Here is a 20,720-nt window from a genome sequence, read left to right as displayed (position 1 = left end):
CTGAAATCAGACCTGCAAACTGCAGTCGGCTTCAACTATTACGTGAAATAAAAACTGTCTCAAAATACACTTAATTTAAACCTAGCTGCCTAAGTGTATAATAAAGTCGTTTTTAGTACCTGAACGAAATAATATGCCAATTTTCTATGTGAAATTCTGTAGATTCCTTAATCTCCAGTATTTCATCCAAAAAAAAAAAAAGTTGGCAACCCTAAATAGGCATACATAGTATAATAATATAATAACAAATTGTCTCTGAGATTCTGGCTGATATGTACTACATCTATTATCAGGCAGTACATCTTACTTGACGATGTGCCAGAGGAAGAGCAATTGTTTGTATGCATCTGAAGTCTGACTAGTGTAATATGTAGCTAATCGGCGATGTATGCAATGGAGGCAGAAAGGAACTGGCCACCCTACCCCATTATCTCCTGGCCTAGTTGCCTTTTAAGTGATGCCTTGTTGGTATCATTTGTGAGGTTCAGACCTGCCTTCGGAGAGTTGACTAAACAACAACAAACAACACATAAATACGAACAAAATTCTGTATATAAACGGCATGTACAGGGACATCATTTTATTTTTACCAACATTTCTAATATTAACCTGGCTATACCTTTGGATTAACGGTTGAGAACCGTAAACACCGTTTGCTACCCCCTTCCACGACTGGAGTTCGATGATACTGACGTAATATACAAACAAATCACTTTACTAGGTATAGGAGGGAAGAAAAGTAGTTCATCCATTTACATAAAATAGGAAATGTCGCGATTTTGAGTTTGATAATTTTCATTGGGTTTTTGTTTAATCAAAATACAGTACTGTATTAACAATAAGTGTTTTTACTCACGAACTGAGCTATCCATTCGGATATATTCATTATGCAGTATATATTATACTGTCTATAGCACATTCTGTACAATACAGAGAATGAAGTTAAATTGAAAAATAATCATAATATGAATATTTAAGCACATTTTTGAACATGGTGGCCGTTCATTTCGATACAGGCTTCAGTTCTTTTGTGCATATTATCGCACTATAGACTATTGTACCTAATTTCAATTACCAGTTCCGTCCTTCGTACTAGTAACTCATGTTGAAATAATTCTGTACCTACTCTATAAAAGAGTACCTTACGTACTGTAAATTCAATCTTCACTTCTGCCCGACCCGAAAAAATAAAATTACTCAGACATGGTATCTACTGTCCGTCCAAGTGGTTCTGTCGCAGGGTCGTAGAAAGGGGGGAAATCACATGACGGTTAATTACTTAACGAGGCCCTTTTATTTAAGTTATTTTAAACAGTTGTATAAAATTACGTAGATGTCCAATTCCTAACAGAAATTAATGTTTTCAGAAAAGAGCTGAGACAGCCCAGCCACTAGCCTTTACAGAGGGGCGAGCAGAAATGGATGGGGGGAAACAGGGATGTGATGTAGGCAAACGGACGACAGTACCTGTGCGAAAATATGATTCAATATTGAAAGTTCTTTCGTCACTGGAAAACGCGAACATATTTCTGGAACGTACTATACTCAGGCGACTTTGGCTGCATATGCGGGCTTGGTTCTGTGTAGAGGACGATTGGAAGTTTACTAGTAGAGGGGGTGGGAGTGAAGTACATTCAAAAACTCAGGTACAACAAAAGTGAAGTAAAAATAAAATGATGTCCCTAAACAAACCCACTTTTCTGGTTATCATTATTATTATTATTATTATTATTATTATTATTATTATTATTATTATTATTATTATATTCGGTTATTTTACGACGCTGTATCAACATCTAAGTTATTTAGCGTCTGAATGAAATGAAGGTGATAATGCCGGTGAAATGAGTCCGGGGTCCAGCACCGAAAGTTACCCAGCATTTGCTCGTATTGGGTTGAGGGAAAACCCCGGAAAAAACATCAACCAGGTAACTTTCCCCGACCGGGATTCGAACCCGGGCCACCTGGTTTCGCGGCCAGACGCGCTGATCGTTACTCCACAGGTTGTGGACCACTTTTCTATTGTCAAGGATGCTGAAAATGTCCATTTTCGCGAAAATCTCAATTTCGATTTTTGCAGCTCACCATATATTCTCTTCATACTTGGTAAAATGATAAAGTAAATAAGTTTAGCTAAAATTTTCGGTTGGGCCCAACCCCATCTGGTCCACACGCTAAAACCGCAAACTCACATTAATTCCACGGTCATTCCTTGTTGAATTCTAGCCAACGCAAAGCCAGCAAGCAGAGAGATAAGAAATGAGATTATATACACAACAGAATGAATTAGATCAAAGCGCTAGGCGTGCAATACTGTAATAGGAAAACCCACAAGTGACGATGAAAAAGCAACATGCCTCTTGCACTAGCACGACGGATGAAGTCTTACTGATGCTGGCAATGACGTTCTTGGATGATAATGCAATATTTTCTGACGTTAACTAATTGCATGAAACATATTACAACACCTAATCCCTAACGCCTAGAGGAAAGTGACTTGTTCTCTGTTACGTAGACTGCAATGTTCGCAGCGTTTAAAATTGCTAGCTGGAGAGAGCATATCGCGTCCGAAACGATCATAATCTAGACACATAATTAATTATTTCTAATCAGCAGGAAGGAATTAAAAATCAGGACATCCAAGTTAGGCTCTCGGTGAATTATTATTATTATTATTATTATTATTATTATTATTATTATTATTATTATTACCAGTATTTGTAGTATTATATATGAAGATTTGTTAAGGTACGGTCACTCGTCGCTACTTTTGCAGCGCTGCAGTACAAAAAACTGTGCAACTCTCATACTGCGACGTGTGAACAACGGTGCAACCCGAAAAGTAGCGGCTGCCGAACCTGCTGCCCGCTACTTTTTCATGCTGCGCGCAGCTTAGAAGTAGCGACGTTTGAACAGGGTTCTCAGGGTTGCAGCTGCAGCATTTTTGATATCGGTTTTGTTGAAATTTTTGCTGCGGTTGCAACCAGTGTTACCATCCAAATGTGCCAATGATACTTTTATTGTTTGGGTATATTTTAATGTTAAATGTGATGAAAATAAATTATTTGTAACAGTTATTAAATACACAACACAGTCTGAGCATAATTGCTGACGATATAATTCATTTTTTAAAGTTTCCGTAGCGCAGTTCCAAACAGGAGGGTTGCCAACATTGATTACGTGAATATGCTTTTGGTTATTATTTAAGTATATAGGCGTTTTTAAAAGCTTTATAGTAAAAATAATGTCAATTTCTGAATATTAGATACGACAGAAAAGCAAATAATAGATAAGGAAGCTTTCGCATGAGTTTCTTAATAATGCGAACATAACCACAAAATGTATATTGAGAAGTCAACACGGAGATGGAAACCTGCAGCATGAATGCGGCTGCAAAAGTAGTGCCTTGTGTGTGAACAGACTCGCAACCTCCAGCTGCAACTTTTGCAGCACTCGGGTTGAGCAGCACGAAAAGTAGCGTGCAGCGCGCTACTTTTGGCTTACGTATGAACACGACACGCAACTTTTGCAGCTGCAGTACAAAAGTTGCGCAGCAAAAGTAGCGATGTGTGACCGTACCTTTATTCTAATAATGTGTACTGCATTGCCACGAAATAAACTAAACCGCACTGATTGGAAGTCAGCTGTTTACTAATGATCTAATCTGACCTCCCTTCAGCCTGTGCTATCTGATCATACTAGGCAACACATCCTCGCAAAGCTCGATCCATGAGATATACGCATACTATTTCATTAGCAGTAGCGATCAATCTGTAACAAAATAAAGGGTAGTTCTTGTATTTTATGGGATGTATGGAAACCCTAGCAATGGTGACTGCTGCGACCGCCCTGAACTTTGCGGATCTAGGTTACAGGCTAGGTTAACTTTACGACAACTCTCCTTCTGTCCTTCAGCGTACTTCAGTTCAAATTGCTTGTATAACTATTTGTATAGTTATGTAATATAGAACTCTGGGTCAATATATAATAGCAGTAGGCTACTTATGTCTGTGACGTTGGAAACATAAATATTTTCTGTAAATATATAGATTACTCGCAATCTCCAAATCAATAGTGTAGTATAAATGATTCGTTTATTTCTAAAACCCCACAAGTGACAAAAACAAAACTTTGGGAAATCGATAAAAACTGTTTATTTTCATTACTTTTATTTTTATTGACAAAATGTATTTAATAAGTGTTATTAGTTGCTAAATATGAGGTTTATTCACCAATAATTGTATTTTATAATATATATAAAGTTCCCCAAAAAATTAAATTAATTAGGATGTTATGGACATAATACACATCACTATTCGTTAACAGAAAACCTGTCCACACCTGTGGAGTAACGGTCAGCGCGTCTGGCAAGTTACCTGGTTGAGGTTTTTTCCGGGGTTTTCCCTCAACCTAGTACGAGCAAATGCTGAGTAACTTTCGGTGCTGGACCCCGGACTCATTTCACCGGCATTATCACCTTCATATCATTCAGACGCTAAATAACCTAGATGTTGATACAGCGTCGTAAAATAATTCAATAAAATAAAAAACAGTAAACCACAATTTAAGTCACACAGAGTTAATGTGCACTCAATGTTGGTTGCTTGACGGTTGTCAGCCCACTTTGAAGTCTGGCACGTTTATCCAAAGGTCCCGGGTTCGATGCCCGGCCCCCGAACAATTTTTCCCTAGAAATTATTCAAATCAACTTTACAGGGCGTTATATCTGAAAGCTTGATTTGCATAATACACGTCACTGTTCGTTAACAGAAAACCACAATTTAAGTCAGAGTTAGTGTGCATTCAATGTTGGTTGCCTGACGGTTGAGGTCTGTGGAAATAGACGGAAAAATTTGATCGGTGTCTGGTAGAGTTCCCGGGTAGCTCAGTTGGTAGAGCGTTAGTACGTTTAACCAAAGGTCCCGGGTTCGATGCCCGGCCCCCGAACAATTTTTCCCTCGAAATTATTCAGGATGTTATGGGCAAAGCATTGCCTTTTTCCAAGTATTAGAGTGAATGAAAGTAAGTATGAACAAACTTTAGAATCTATGTAAAAACTACAGTATAGAATCACAAAAATCTTCTTAAGGTTCTCCATTTTTTTAACATTGATTGGTAGCGTCCAGCTGTTATAATCTAGGTCTGTTGGCAGTTCAAACGGTAAATTTTCAGCGAATACTTTTCTCAGGAATTCGAATGGTGAATACTTCTGCCGGTACAATGCTGTCAATGAACTTTTTACAAAGAACTTCACCTTTTTGTTCATTGCAGTGAAAAAACTCATTCACCTTCAAAACTTAAAAATATATATTTTTATGCTTTAGTACACCACGGCCATAAGATGAATCTGACATGCTAGATAGCTTATACAATTTTCGTCACCAAGTTTTGAAGTTAACCACATCATTAGCTGTGACTCGTTTTACCTTGAACTTAGACGAGTTCTCAATAATCCTCATTAGCAACATTTTCATCACTTGAACTAACCATCTTTTAACAAAATACTCAAAATAGATAATAATAGTAAGGGCAACACTTAATCAGCAATAGACAGAACAAAACGCTGATCCGGCTGTGACTGAAATCAGGTGTTGGGTGCGACAGTGCTGCTGTCAGCTAGTGTGGCAGACTAGTTTATTTGAAAAACACCATATGTGATGTTAGTTGTGGGGTTTTTACAATAAATGCATATTTCTTGTCCAATTTTTTACATGTTACACTCATGCTAGATATAAGGTTTTTATATCAAAAGATGCGCATTCATGCTGGTAATCAAAATCCACAAAAAACCGCATTTTGTAAAAAAAAAATGTCGGTTGTGGTGTTTTATAATAAGCGATTCAAATGGAATGCCCGGCTGAAACAATATTCATACCTCAAACAACACTGCAAGAAATAAAAATACAGAGTGAACCAGAAGGTTGTGCCTAAACTTACGGAGCATATAGTGGTCCATACACAACATTTATCGATTAGGAACATATGGTATGGGAAGTAATCCTCAGTTAGTACTCGTAAAAGGCTATGAAGTATGATGGACAACATATCTGGCCGGGAAACCAGGTGGCCCAGGTTCGATTCCCGGTCGGGGCAAGTTACCTGGTTGAGGTTTTTCCCGGGTTTTTCTCTCAATCCAATATGAGCAAATACTGGGTAACTTTCGGTGCCTGACCCCGGACCTAAGGTCTACTTCGAAGAATTTATTATAATCCAAGGGGGGATGTAATATGTTTCATAATAACTACTGTGTCTACAGTTGCTTGCTGATATGAATTTCTTTCCAAATCCCATGCATCCTAACAAAACATCTAATAAATTCTTCACAATTTTTCTTAATAGTCATCGTTTTGTATCAACTAGTGCTATGTATAAGAGCAGGCCTGGGCGCTATTAAATCGACGGAGTCATTGCAGACCACTCCTTAACTCCCCACTCCACCTTCCCAGGCTGAGAGTTATGTTTTGGTGCGGTACTAGCGACAGGAAGATCAGTGGCGGATTGTATCAGGCTTTTACGAACTTTCGGCTCTCGCTGGTAGCCTAAAATCCACCACTGATGCACAGAACCTACTCTGCGTTTGCTTATAAGGTGGTGTAGGCGAAAAGGACGTGTGCGGGGGTTTATGCGTCCCTTCTACTTCCCCTCTTATGCCCAGGGCTGTATAAGACGGTCTGTATAATTTAAATTGTACTGCTCATCATCATCATCATCATCATCATCATCATCATGTCATTCAAGTACAGTAATAGGTCTTTATTGGTCTTCCATCTTTTCAAGGGTTTGACCAACAGATCTTTTTCCTCTAGGCAATCTGGAACGAACCATTCTGTTGACGTGCTGAAGCCAATACTGTATATAATCATCACTGAAGTGTTCATGAATATAAATGTTTATTTTAATTCTCTTGTTATTGATATTTTTATGATCAAGTGAACTTTAGCCAGCAGTTTTTCGTAAAACACTTCTCGCCCTATTCATAGACATTCTTAGCGCGGACTTTCGGTGGATGATCAGCGAACTAACGTTTTTCGTATTTATAAACCAGTGTTAGCGATATGATACTGTATGAATCCTGTTTAGCACGCTCGTAGCGCGGGCTAGCGAAATGTCTATGAATAGCAACCCTTCACTTCTGCAGTTGTTAAGCGCTATAAGCATAGGCGGAGTTATGGGGGAGCTTGGGACTTGTTTCAACTCTTTTTTTCTATTAACATTAGAAAATACTGAATTCAAAAGATCTTTTTTGCTTTTGTTTATGATTAAGTTTCTGTGCTTAAATTGATGAATTAATATCTTCAGATCATGTGTCTGGACTGTAATATTTATTTTAAATTTCTGAATGTATAAGAATTTCTATACCTCATTTGAGGAATGGAAGAACTGTAATGTATCAGTGATTTTTTTCTGGGAAAAAGTTTACCGGAACTTTATCACTCGATCACATTATACAACAAATACGTAGGTTTAAAAATATTAGGCCTACATACCATATATTACAATAAGTTCCAAACGGAGCTCATCGATTTTAAGCATAACGGAAATTTTGCGATTTCGAGCTATAGTTTCATGATCAATAATGGAAGATGGCAATACTATATTGCATATGAGATACTTTTGCACCAAGGATAATAATGAGAAAATGTAAACTCTTGGACTCGGCAGTGGCGGCAATTTTAATTTTCAATTTCGCTTATAAAATATATCTCGTTGGAATTTGTAATGGCAAAAAGTTTACCGGAACGCGTTCCGGACCGTTTCGGCTGAAAAAAAGCGCTTAATGTATCTATTGTAACAGCCTGTTTTCATGTATTAGAAGTCTGCAGGTGTTCAGGCCGCCACTTGGAGAAATATGAATAACATACTGTACAACAAAGCAGAAAAAAGAAAAGTGATCCCGGTATAATGTGTAAACTTACAGACGAGATTAAATAAAATAATCAGAATTTACATTTCATATGATAACTTCAGGAAGGTAAACTTCTCATAAAAGAGTTTCTGTTAGCACTGTTACTTAGTTTTATTTATGTATGCATGTGTTTCTGTACGAGAGAGAAGAAGAGGGAGATTGTTTAAAGTTATGCCCTATTACAATTAGTATTCCTACAGTTTAAGCCGTATACAACTCTGTCTGAAACATCGCGGATAAGGATGTAAGACTGTAAGAAACATTCCCCGAAAATACCTTTAATAAATGATCATATTCCGATATACTGTACCATGGTCATGCTATAACGGGGGGAGGAGGTAAACGATGTCCCCCATAACCCCGTTATATGGGGATTCTATGGTTTTGCTTTGCCCCCCCCCCCAAGGAAACGGTTTTCTCTCCGCCTAAGGCTATAGGCCCTATGTCTTCATTTCGCACGGTCCAGGCTTCACTGCCGTACATGAGAGTGGGTCTTGCAATGTTCACTATTAGTAAAATATAACACTCAGAGACGCTAAAAACAATTGAGGCTATCAAGTACAAAACTCGCATTATCCAAAAAAAAAAAGTTACATATGGGATGTTGTACTTCTTGCAGCTCTCTATCTACTGATATAGTCGGTTTGTGCAAATCTTGTCTAATTCCTCTTCCATAGAGCTCAGAAAACTACTATCAAATGCAAAACTGTCCATATCCATAACGGTTTTTCCTGTTTTATGACAAATCACCTGGATAAGGTGAGTTTTGCATTTGATAGCCTCAATTACTAGATATGTTAAATTTTCGCAATCACGATAAATGCGAAATGTGCCCAAATTCTGTCAAAATAAGCGAAATTGAGTACAAAATCAGAAATGTGTTTCTGAGAAATAAGAACGAATTACATTTTATGAGACAGTTTTGTGCTTTTGTATAAAAAAAATACAATTGTACATGTTTTAAATAGTTTGGTCTCCCCTCCCTCATGTTAGCTTTTACAGTATCAATAACACAGAAATGTGACCTACCTGATACCCTCTTCATTGTTATTTGTACAGTTACCTCGAGTTTTCAACTAATCTAACTGGTGATGGAATATTGGCTGCCTATGCGATCTCTTTAAGCGCAGTGTTCACCACAATCACATCATATCTTTTGGCATCTTTCTTAATATTCACAATTTCATTGTATTTTTATGTTACTTTACTGTACTTATTATTTTAAAGAATTTTAACTGAAAAATCTAGTAAATTCGCCTGTTAACACATTGACAACATTGGATTTCTACCACCAAACTTCCTAATAAAAAATTTTCCATCCAAAAACGCTACAAAATGCTAAATTGTAACATTAGAAGTGCTATAAAATGCTAAATCTTACTTATAAAGTGCTAAATTCTTAATTCTAAGTTGCTAAAATCTACCTTCTCTAACAATAACGAGTTCTTCTCAGCTATCTTTATGTGTTCACTGAAGGACGTCAACTACGAGCTCTACAGGGTCAAGACGCGAATTCTGGAGTTTCCGTCTGGATTTCACCTCGCTGTGCATGATTTGCTGCCTCGGCAAAGCACAAAATGAAAATAAATAAACTATTCTTAGAAGAACCAATCCGCCCACATCCTTACGTAAGCATTGTAACAACGCAGTCATGAAAGAATGGTAAGTAACTACACAATGGTGATAGACGTGTCTAAAGACGTTATTGTACCGTCATGTGCAAGATACAACAGAGCTTTGTCTGTCAACAATACAGAATAATACTGCACCTCCAAGCATTACATCACGATACTGTTTCGTCATAAAAAAAACTTGTTTAGCCTATATGGCCATGACCTTTACCTATGAAAAATGACACCCCATATCAGGGACGGGTAAAATTTTCCATTTGGTACCCACAGTATGGCCATTATAATACGCTCTAGTACAGTACAAGCGGGGGTTATTAATCGTACTTGTTTAAATACATCGGAAAACAGACAGGCCTACCTTTACTCAATACACTCGGCCTCAGAAATCACAATCCGGAACAAAATAGCTCAACTATTATATAGCCTATTCACTTCTGATCGTTCATAGGTTTATTACCTAAAGTAAATTCTACAGTACCACAACATTAATAATCACCAGGGCTGGCGGTTTCGGAACCCAAACAAAAAAAAAAGTTATAGCTCGCGCAAGGAACGATTACCGAAAAGCAATGGTGGCGTTGCTGTCTTTTGACGTGTGTATGTAGGCACGTCAAGGGGGCGAGAGATGCGGGCCGATGGAAGTACTGTCTCTTCCAAGAAGATGAACAGATGAGGACATCGCTGTCGAAATAAAGAACGTAGCAAGAGAAAAATTCGAGGCTAATTAAAGGCGCAACATGTTTACGAATGAAATAATAATACCGTGCATACAAGACACGTATTCACATGCAATGGAACAAACTAAAGTCGTAATGTAACTATCACAATGTAAGACTGATTCTATCGATGTCGTTCTCTTTCGACTGTACTCTTGAATATCATTTAAGTTATCTCCTGACCTTTCCTGTCGCCCGCTCTTCCTTATTGCATTGTTTGATTCGCATTCCTTCCGTCGGTATTCCCTTCTTGTGAGATCTATATGTGCACATAGGGTTTAACTACTAGTCTACTTCACGCAGTCTCTGTTTACACTGAGCATAAGACAACCATCGATTACAGTGATCTTAAGGAGACGGTGTTACATGAAGGTACCGGAGGTTCAGTCGTTCAGTGCATACAGTGGAAACAATACGCTCCAACGAATAAATATTAAGTAAAATATTGTGAAGGAACTGGACAGTAAGCAATTCAATGCAAAGTTTTCATTCAGTTACAAGAGGAAGAAAACGCAAATAAAGAGGCCCACTGTAAAACTAACAGCGCGTCTGGCCGCGAAACCATGTGGCCCGGGTTCGATTCCCGGTCGGGGCAAGTTACCTGGTTGAGGTTTTTTTTGGGGTTTTCCCTCAACCCAATATAAGCAAATGCTGGGTGACTTTCGATGCTGGACCCCGGACTCATTTCACCAGCATTATCACCTTCATCTCATTCAGACACTAAATAACCTAATATGTTGATAAAACGTCATAAAATAACCTACAAAAATAAAAAATAATCGAATATGAATAATATTACACTAATGGAAAATAAGGATGCTACAGACATGCATTGCACGTCACAAACAATACCGAACGGCAAAATTGATTTTCCAGAGAGTTGTATAAAATTCAAGAAAATCGAAAAAAAAAAAAAAAAAAAAATCCTACTGTAAGACATTTTCAAATGTTCAACGTTTGAAGTTCTTTAAGTATACAAACATCCGTCTTTTCATGATACAATCATTTATAGAATATAGGGATAGGGAAAACATCGAATTCCAATCGTAATCCATTTCGAAAATGTGTGTAACATCGACTTTTCACAAAGTCGACTAGATAAGTTATATACATAATTTATTTAAATTATTCATATGTTGTTCGCGTGTTGTTATTCGGTTGAGAAACTTTTATCATCCAGTCTGCTGTCAAAAAATTTGAAAGTTAGAATTTATAAAACAGTTATAGGCTATTACCCCGGTTGTTCTTTATAGTTGTGAAACTTGGACTCTCACTTTGAGAGGAACATAGGTTAAGGGTGTTTGAGAATAAGGTGCTTAGGAAAATATTTGGTGCTAAGAGGGATGAAGTTACAGGAGAACGGAGAAAGTTACACAACACAGAACTGCACGCATTGTATTCTTCACCTGACACAATTAGGAACATTAAATCCAGACGTTTGAGATGGACAGGGCATGTAGCACGTATGGGCGAATCCAGAAATGCATATAGAGTGTTAGTTGGGAGGCCGGAGGGAAAAAGACCTTTAGGGAGGCCGAGACGTAGATGGGAAGATAATATTAAAATGGATTTGAGGGAGGTGGGATATGATGATAGCGAATGGATTAATCTTGCTCAGGATAGGGACCAATGGCGGGCTTATGTGAGGGCGGCAATGAACCTCCGGGTTCCTTAAAAGCCAGTAAGTAGTAGTAGTATTCATATGTTGTTCTCTAAATATGTAGATATGTAAAATATGAAAAGATTTAATGTTATTTCAAGTTATGTATCCTAACAGGGATGTCCAACTTAGCTTTGACTACCTATTTTAGGAACTTGTATTGTACTAAAATTATTCGTGCACACAGCAAATAGTCCACCACACCGATGCATATACACCTTTGTTTATATAACCGTCCGCTCATGCCACGCGACTAACATTTATTATGCTATAGTAAACGTACCATTACATTAACCTTACGTCCACGGGACCGAAACCGCCAGACCTGAATCACTAATCACAAACACTGATATTTTTTATTTACCCACCCCCAGTCTTTATATAACTTCATAATAGCCATCGGCATGGCTCAGGCGTAGCGTGTTTACCAGATGATCCGGAGCTGAGCTCGGGCGTGAGTTCGATTCCCACTTTGATTACTTCAATGAGTTTTTTTCCGAGGATTTTCCCAACCGAAAACCGAATGCCACGTAATTCATGGCGATTCCTGGGCCTTATCTCGCCAAAATACCATATCGCTATCACCACTTCCTCGATGCTAAATATTGGAGTAGTGCATAGGTGCGTAGCGTTTTTCTGTACTTTCATTCATTTAATAGTACTATAGTGACACAGCTACCATAGCAACGAAAAACGCTACGATAAAAATATTTTTACAAGACAGGTATAACGAAGTTTATTGAGAAATGTCAAAACATTTAAAATAAATTAATTAAAAAGTAAAATAAAAAAGTAATTTTACTCTACCGGTAGGCGAACTCACAACTTACAGCATGAAAAACAGATATCTTACTCCTAAGTCACATATACCACGTGAGATTAACTACCTTGTAGATGTAGACGGATGACTTTCAAGAAATAAAAGTCACAGCAATGTCTTCAAGTGCAGTTCGTATACCTACGCATAAAAATATGTGAACCACCCAGTAGAACCAAGAGTCGATCCATTCTTTCACCGCAAAGTGTACATGACATTGTAATTCCTAGCTCCTAGCAGAACAAATACATCTACCTGGCATCACAGTTTCTCTGTGTCAATCATTCATGAAACTACTCGCTCGTAAAACACTTCCAATGATAACTCTAGGCAATCCATTCTGATATGTCTGATCTAAAACAACACAATGTATCACATGAACATCGGAATAATATTTTATGCTCATCACGGGATTCAAACATATGGGCGTGCCTTTCACGCAACAATGTTGTGCGCCATAGTTGTTACGGAATGTCCATATCCATATCCATTTCTTCATCATCATCATCATCATCATCATCATCATCATCATCATCATCATCATCATTATTATTATTTTATTATTATTATTATTATTATTATTATTATTATTATTATTATTATTATTATTATATCATGATCGAACATGGTGAAGTAATGGTTATAATGGTTATCACTCTCGCTTTGTATTCGCAAATTCTGTGGTTCGATCCCAGGCGAATGTTGGGATATTACGTACCTAGGCTACCTGTTCCAAAGGGCCACGATTCAAGAATACTTTCTTGTCAATCCTAAATTTTCTCTATCGTTTCTCATAGGTTTCGTTATCATAACATCAAGGAAGTATCCCACTCTGATAAAATATGCCCTATGTGGACATGACGGAGAACAATAATATTGCGTGCGGAAAAAAATATTAATACTGATACGATATTACTACTAGGCCTACTAATATTAGTACGGTACTAATATTTTTTACTATTTTATCAAAGGTGAGTACTGTATTTTCTATGTTCACAGAACGGCTTGCTGGGAAATATCAGCAAATACAATGAACAATGCGATTTTACATTCTATTTTCCTACTACTGTATTTAATCTTCACTCTGGTATGGTATGTGTGGTTAAGGCCTACAGTACGTTATTGGAAAATTCTCATCCTCATCAAGAGAGAATAAAACAGACGTTAAATCACACAACTAAATCTCCAGCACTAATCTTTTTCCCTTATCCTCTATGGCCATCGATTTTTAGATTATTTTATTTGTTTGGGCTACTTCTTCATTATCTTTATATTTTCTTGGAATAAGCAATTCTTTTTTATATACGCCTGTGGCACGTCTGAACTCTGGAAACTATTCAGTGCTGGTAAGATGATACGGAGCAATTCTTCTTCTTCTTCTTCTTCTTCTTCATCATCATCATCATTTCTCTGTGGTCCACATTTTTCTTGGTCTATCTAAATTTCTGCCTTCCACTGGTTCGTATTTCAATGTAGATTTTTGTAGACTTCTACTATCTGCTCTTCCTAATGTCTATTTATTTTTATATATTATAATCTGATCATTAATTAGTTCAATTTTTAGTTCCTTTTTATTTATAATTTTTAGTTCTTTGATTTTGCAAAAGACATTACATTTCAGACTGTATATAATGGTCTCTGCTTCAAGTTTCATTATCCAGAGTATTCACATCCATATACTAGTTGTTTAGTCAACTGTCCGAAGACAGGTTTGAACCTCATAAGTGATACCACTAAGGAATCACTCATGAGGCAACTAGGCCAGGAGATGAGGTAGGGTGTCCAGTTTCTTTCCCTCTCCATTGTACACATCGCCAATTAGCTATATATTACACTAATCAGACTTCAGATATATATGAACAATATGTTCTTCCTCCGACACATATCGCCAACTGAGATGTACTGCCATATAGAAGAGGAGCTAATGTAACGCAATGGTTTAACAAAATTTCAGTTGTTTTCTTAATCCCTTTTGGCTACCTATTATTCTCTCAATTATTACGCATATTATTATGTTCATAATTTTACTTGTAGGTCTATACCCCTAGTAGTGTTAGTTAAAACATGCAGTCTCCTTTAAAACTAGGCTATGTATTTAACGTTTTACATCACAAGGTTGTCTATCTTAAAAGGCACCAGTTTCCTTTTTGTCACTTTAAAATTACATTATCGTATTAATTAATTGACTTTATTGTTCATTCCAGGTTTGCACTTAGTTAAGAAACCTGAGTAATAGCTACTTCTTTCTAATAAAATCTCACAATAATTTCTAGGTATAAAATCTGACCTCCGCAAATAAGAGATTGTTATCTAATTAATTTTGTCATGGTTGGACCACCTTATACTTTACCTAGGACTCAAAATTTTGCGATAATTACACAATCTCTTGGCTTTAAGTATAAAAAAACAAGCTGGTCTCTATACATAGGTCCACGTATATTTAAATATGACCCCATTTATTTTAAAAAAACTGTAGGGAAAGTACCATAACTTGAATGTCCTATGGAGAAGGTGGCAGTTCGTAAGAAAACTGTACTTCCTGATATGTCAGTACAGTACACATTCAATTAAAGAAAGAATGTTTAATGTTCAGGCCAGAAACCTAACTTTTTGACTGTTGTTGTTTAGTCAAATGTCCGAAGACAGGTTGGAACTTCATAAGTGACACCAATAAGGCATCACTCATGAGGTAACTACGCCAGGAGATAATGCGATGTATGGCCAGTTCCTTTCCCCCTCTATTGCACACATCGCTGACTAATTAGTAACAATAAATATATTTAAGGTTACATTAAAAACTGACATTACTGACCGTCAAGAAGAGTGTCATTGCCATGCTGACTAGATACGAACTAATTTACTATATGGCTACATGCTTTTAAAATCTGAACTTTCAAGGTAGCCTATGTAAAATACGATTACACACAACCAGTTCCTGTTTGCAGGAGCCTTGAGTAATGACATGCAAGCTAATAATATCCAGCAACTATAGAACAGTCACATATTTTTGCCCTGTAAACTAATATCAATGGAAAAAAAATTGTGGTAGGCCCTATGGTACACATTTCATATCAAATTATAAGAGCTTAAAATTGCTACTGGGGAGAGGAATATGTGGTCCTTGACAAACTGACAGAAAGCAAATTGGAAACTCAACACAGAATATACCTAGGTCTATGTAAAATAAAACTCTTAAGCGAAATTTTTAAATGTCGTAATTATAAATTATTTCCTGTCATTAAAATTTATGAGCCAAAACTAATCCAGGATAACAAAATTAACTGTAAGTAGCTTTAATTCAACTATTTAAGTAAGAATTTACTTCCATGTTGCAATCTTTCCAAATAATTCTTGAATAATCGAGTATAAGAAACACAATAAAATTACCACATTAAACAATTCCAAATCAATCTTTAAATAACTGGATATAATCAACACAAGGAAATTTGGGTACCGCATTAAAAAATGAAGCCTCATTAATAATGACATATATTGTAACAGTACGACAATAAATTGCAGAATAAGATAGTTTCCTGATTACGTTTCTCAAACCAGTCTTCAATCTGAAATAACTTATGCTCTCAAAATATGACACACAGAAAATAGGTATACTGGTTATAAACCTGTTCTCCAGACGCCAATAATTAAAATTCAAAACATTAATCGGCTCAACTGTAGTTTACTCGTATATTAATAATAATGCAATAATTTCAATATTGAAAAGATATTGAAAACGACAGCTCTGAAAAAAAAATTAGTAAATCTTTCTAGTTCCTTCACAAGGATTGTCATTTCCTGGTATTAAAGGCAACTTTGGCAAAGGGTTGTTGGCAGCGTTTTTCCTATACTAATAAGGGGAAAATAAATGTGATAATTATACTTATGATACTATTATTATATCAAGTTAAACTGACACCAAGGTCACAGTTCAAGATGAAAATGTGAATCAAATTTGTTCTCGCGCTACTCGTAATAATTGACAGATTAGTAATAAACGTGATAAAATGAGGTTATATACTCACACATATTATAAATGTATCACACCGTTGAAAACTACAATCCTGATTTCAGCAAATCCTTTCAAGTCACACCATTCAAGTAAACAATTCCCGCTTCGCTGAATTTTACTGCTCTTCCACTGCGACCACACACGCACAACTGATTGCTTTCAGCGTTTGCCGCCAGATGGTAGAACTGTCGGTTGAAAACAAAGATGAAAACCAACGAAACCAAAGAGCTTCGTCGGGTATTTGCATGAATGGAAGGTTATCTCTGTCTATTCTTTTGTGAGCCCTTATTAAATTGTATACATACATGGATATTCAAAATAAAAATTAATAAAGGTAAAAATGCCGATATCCTCTACACTCCTGTTTATACTCCTGTGTGTGGACCCCAGGGCTGCAAGTTTTGGCAAAGAGAAATACCACCATCACCACCCGGAATTGAACCTAGGACCTGCCAGCTCGTAACCACTTGCATTATCAACAAAATATGTGGAATAATTTAAAAAATATGAAAAATGAATTGCCGTACGAATTCTTTGTAATTTTGTAAACTAAGATGACAATATCAATAATTTATTACATTCCAAATGCAAAATATGTGCCAAATATAGAACAAAAAAATAACCGACCGAGTTGACTCAGACGGTAACGTTTGAGACTTGCATTCGAAAAGACTCGGGTTCAAATCCTGTGACCAACCTGACAGGAGGTTTTTGTGGTTTCCTTCAGTCTGCATTGAAAATTATTACACCATGATTCATCAGAGCCTCAATCACCCTTAAGCACCAATATCATAAACACTAATCAAAAATCTAAAATCAATTACATGAACACAAGTTTTCTATAACACACAACAAAAGAAACAGCAACTGAACAATAGTAAAAACGCCTAATGATATACCGGAAGATTCTACACACGAGATATGACCACAGAAATTAAAGCATGCATAAATAAAGTTAACAAAATAAATATAAAAAGTAAATAAATGAAGAAATACTGATACCAAAAATAAACTAGGAATTCTTCGTGTTTTTTTTAATTCAGACTTACAAAAATTTTTTTTAAGACAGCACAATTTTGAGCTGGATATTCAAGCAAAGGCTGAAATTATTAAAATCTTGCTACATTCAATATACTATCGTTCTTAATTCCATAAAAGCACATTTCCATTACCCATATGAGGAAAGAAAATTGCTATAGAATAGGTGAGCCTTTCTTTCTGAATTATTAAGAACTGAAAATTAATTAAAAGCAACGTATACCTGACAGTGACAGCATTTTTATCAATAAAATAAGGCTTATCTCTGCTTTGGATTCTATTAATTTTGAACGTAGTACCGTAATGAAAATGCATTATAACACGACATACAATCTACAATACAATAATATTTCATAATTTTATAACTGAAACCCCTTTTTTTTCTGCATTAAAAAAAGCTTAGGAAAAGTATCTTTGCTTGCCAAGTCATTGTTCAACTGAGTTCTTAAAAGTTGTAATTCATTATTGTAATTCAAGTTACTTGACAATACTATATAATAATCAACACTCATGAAAATGAAATTGTACGAATATTAATAAATTACATATTACAGACATAATAATTAATAACATCAACATCCTTAAATGCAGATTTTTATTTTAAGCATAGGAGCAAGAAGGGATGCATGAGTTATCGGGTTGTACTGTATATGTGTAATAAATAATAGCTATATATTTCGACTCATGTGGTACTCAGTTACTACACATACCTTTAAATTTTTATCAATTTTTATATTGTTTCTGTTCATGTTAGCGCTCCCCTACAACACTATAATTATTAAACTCAATCCAATATTTCTACTGTACACTTTTAATACAAAGGAATCTCTGGTTTCAGTCACCAATAAACATAGCATGAATGGACTTACGAAATTGCAATGAAGTAAACCCATTCCATCACCCACTAACAATATTAAGATGAAGATATGTTCCCTACCGCCTCTTTCAGTGTAATTTACATAAGAGGTTCAGATATTGTTAAAAAAAAATTACCGGGGTAAAAGAATATGTTCACCCCAATAACCAAACGAGCACAGGGGCAACACCCTCCACTGCTATAGTAAGATTTTTCAAAGGATCCCCAGTCGGTCTCTTTTGTTGCTAGAAGAAGTTAGCCGCACGGTCCACCCCGGTCATTAAGGGACGCGTGCGGAAATTTCTAGGCGCGCAGTTGTCACATTTTACATTAACTTCGCCACGTGGGGTTGAAACAATCGTATATTTATTTCTATACAACAAATTGTACTTTCATTCAATCAATCACGAATTAATTAATGGTTAATTTTGAGTTACTGTGTGTATAAAGATCCGTTACAGAACCAATGTACGGTCAACTTCTTCAAACTAATATATTAAATTCGTATTTATATCAATAATAATAATAATAATAATAATAATAATAATAATAATAACAATAAAAAGTAACACCGAAAGAATATTGTCAATTTGTGTTTTATGTCTAAATCCGCAGCGAAATCTGAAATGTTATGTAATAAAATATGACAACATTTTGCTTCTCTTACCTCTTTCGTCGTCACTCTCTCCTAAATGAATCACAAATGTCTCTTGGTGATTGTTACTGTCGTGCTTAATATAATTCTGTTCCGTTTTAATTTCACGTTGAACACAGGAGGACCAATTATGGGAGCTCCATCACGCAGAAGTTAACACACTAGACTCAAGTCGGAGTAATATTGTTTTTCCTAACAAAGACTTTAGTTGATGCCAGTTCCAAAGGTCGAGCTGGTTGGCGCAGTTGGTACAGCACTGGCCTTCTATGCCCGAAGTTGCGGGTTCGATCCCGGGCTAGGTCGATGGCGTTTGTGTGCTTAAATGCGACAGGCTCATGTCAGTAGATTTACTGGCATGTAAAAGAACTTCTGCGGGATAAAATTCCGGCACACCGGCGACGCTGATATAACCTCGGCAATTGGTAGTGTCGTTAAATAAAACATAACATTTAACATTTCCAAAGGATTTAGAACACAGTGCGCGTGGTACGAAGGAAGTCGTAACACTTCGTGTCCAGATGAGGCTACGAGCTCCATCACTGCATGTTTCTTACTAATATTGGCTGATTTGATTTCCTGCAACATAACTCCCTTGATGGTTATGGGGTTGGGCACGGTAATATTATTGTGACTCATAGGCCTAAAGTTAATTATGTCCTTAACATTCCTGTTCATCCATCATTGCTATCTTGGAGTTGTAAAAAAGAAACTAAGTAATTTACAAGATACTCCGTAAAACAAATAATAATAATAATAATAATAATAATAATAATAATAATAATAATAATAATAATAATAAAATTACAGAAGACTTTCAAACAACGAACAAAAACACTTGTGAATTGTTTGAACATATTAAGAAAGACTGCAGTTAGTGTTAGCATTCAGGCAAGAATTGGCAACATTTATGTTTGTCTCAGAAAGCGGAAACAGAGATTACCCCATCCCCGAGTGGACAGAAAAGGTTGGGGGGACCGTCATACTTCAAAAGGCCACCGCTCAGCGTGCGGTATCCTCTGTCTTTAACTGGGGATGCATTGAGCGATCCTACTATACCCTGGAGTTAACACTTAGGTCAGCATCAATCAAAATGAATGTAAAGTATTTTACAAGGTTTGTTCACATTTTACTATTACCGGTATTAGTCATTAAATATTTTCAACATAAATATAATTAAAAAGAATAAAATTATTATATATTCTTTTAATAACTAGTTCCTTCTCTATATTTCATCCTCTTAGTCTAATGACAATGGCACCTTCTTGCAGTTTCAATTTCTGAAATGTCTAAAAGTGAGTTCTTTGCTCATTCGTACCTGTATCAATCCCTTATAAATAAAATATATAGTTAAACTTATATTTAAGTCATTTATTTTTGTATGTACGTATGATTTACTGACCTCACATATGCAATTCCCGTCGTATCTGCGTGT

At 36.2% G+C, this 20,720-nt stretch overlaps 1 protein-coding gene across 1 annotated transcript in view; it reads right to left on the bottom strand.

The window, feature by feature from the left end:
* Positions 1-16,903, bottom strand: part of Gdap2 (ganglioside induced differentiation associated protein 2) — a 407,655-nt gene extending 390,752 nt beyond the window's left edge. The window contains exon 1 of the mRNA XM_069832879.1: positions 16,753-16,903. The gene's annotated coding sequence lies outside the window, so the exon portion shown is untranslated. The remainder of the gene's footprint in view (positions 1-16,752) is intronic.
* Between the last annotated feature and the right edge of the window lie 3,817 nt (positions 16,904-20,720).

The sequence above is a fragment of the Periplaneta americana genome, chromosome 8 (genome assembly GCF_040183065.1).
Source record: "Periplaneta americana isolate PAMFEO1 chromosome 8, P.americana_PAMFEO1_priV1, whole genome shotgun sequence".
NCBI classification, from domain to species: domain Eukaryota; kingdom Metazoa; phylum Arthropoda; class Insecta; order Blattodea; family Blattidae; genus Periplaneta; species Periplaneta americana.
This window is presented reverse-complemented; position numbering and strand designations above follow the sequence as displayed.